Source organism: Macaca nemestrina, chromosome 18 (assembly GCF_043159975.1).
Source record: "Macaca nemestrina isolate mMacNem1 chromosome 18, mMacNem.hap1, whole genome shotgun sequence".
NCBI lineage: Eukaryota > Metazoa > Chordata > Mammalia > Primates > Cercopithecidae > Macaca > Macaca nemestrina.
In genome coordinates this window covers 14674960-14676598 of record NC_092142.1, presented here as the reverse complement: position 1 = coordinate 14676598, position 1639 = coordinate 14674960, and the positions used below count along the sequence as shown (strand labels likewise).

The 1639-nt window shown below is 55.3% G+C and overlaps 1 non-coding gene across 1 annotated transcript; it reads right to left on the bottom strand.

The window, feature by feature from the left end:
- Positions 1-286: 286 nt before the first annotated feature.
- On the bottom strand, positions 287-358 carry TRNAT-CGU (transfer RNA threonine (anticodon CGU)). Its single transcript has one exon. It is a non-coding gene; the product is annotated as a tRNA-Thr (tRNA).
- Positions 359-1639: the final 1281 nt, after the last annotated feature.

Genomic DNA, 1639 nt, shown 5'->3' with positions numbered 1-1639 from the left:
CACCCCCGGAGCCCACCACCTTCTCCCAGGGGATGAAGTGTCCCAGGGATAGCTGTGTGTACGGAGCCGATCGCCGGGGCTGGCCAGATTTGCGGCCCAGACGCGCCGAGGCTGGACCACCCAGACTTCTATGTTCTGCGAGGGAAGCAGGGGAACTTGAACCCGAACCCTTGAAGGAAAACAGTTGGTCAGGTCCGCAGTCCAAGGGGAAGGATCTACTCGCAGAATGCGGTAGGAGTCGACCACTCCTAAAAAGTCTCCACCCTACAGGGTAAGGTTGGACACCAGGCACGGACGGGGTTCGAACCCGTGATCTTCGGTTTACGAGACCGACGCCTTACCACTTGGCCACCGCGCCTGCGTTATGATGACGGCTTCGCGAACCTCTATCCTGGCGCTGCTCCCGTGCGCTCGCCCGGCGGGCACGAGCGCGCACCGCCCCCTTCCCCGTTGCGGCCGGCGGGGCGGAGCTTCAACGGGCGCGCGCCGGCGGGTTCGGGGTCTCGGGGGCGCGGCTCGCGGGGTCCTCCGTCGCCCGCAACGGGCTGGGGGACCTCTGAAGCCCGGGCGCGGCTGGATCGGTGTCCCGAGGGTCCCACGGGCGGGGCGCCGGCCGGCGTCTCAGAAGCCGGGTTCGAATCCCAGCCCTGCCAGGGATGTGGCGACTCGGGCAGGCTCGACTCGGAGCTTCAGTTTCCCCTCTAGAGCGAGGCACCCAGGAAGCCAAGGAATGGTGGCAGTTTTCAATGGTGGCAGTTTTCCTTATCAGCCCGACTCCGGGCCGTCCACCGCCGCCTTGCAGGGATCCCACGCCCAGCCAGGGTTGCTGGATGGAGGCGTGAGATTTAAAAAATAAAAGCTCCTGGAATTTCCGCCTTTGGGAGGCCAGGGCGGAAGAATCGCTTGAGCCGAGGAGTTCGGGGCTGCAGGGAGCCGAGATCGCGCCACTGTACACTAGCCTGGGCGACAGAGGGAGACCTTGCCTCAAAGAAAAGAAAAAAAAAACAAAAAACCGAAAGTTTCTTCTTCCCCCAATTTACCTGTTTAGCCTGGATGTGTCCCCGGTCCCAAGACGAGCAGCAGCACCTGGGATTTTGTTAGAAATGCAACTTCTCTCCCGCCCAGACCTGCTGACTCGGCGGCTAAATCAGCCCCAAGGCATCTGACAGTTTAATGTGCACGCTCATATTTATAGATTCAGACATGCCCTTTGATTTCCACACAAACGGACTGATTTACTGTTCTCTGCACTTTGAGTTTTCATGAATTAATGTATGATGTGTTAATTGAATGGCTCTTGGTAGGTAATACAGTTTAATCACCACAACTAATAGCATTGTTTGAGAAATATAGCAATTTCTATTATTCATGCATATGTTGTGTAATATTAACACAATATAGCAAATCATGTGTACTACAGTATATACTATAATTAATGGGGTTATTATGCATGGGTGGGTTACCTTAGTATCTAGTAGCTACCTCTTTTCCATTGAGTGGCTGTGCTACAATTGATTTAAACTGTTGCTGGAAGGTGGGCATTAGGTTGACTGGAGGTATTTTGCGCACAGAACATTCTGCTATGTGTGTCCCTGTCTGCTGGTACCAGTGATGCGGTAGGGTATATAGGGGCCTATAC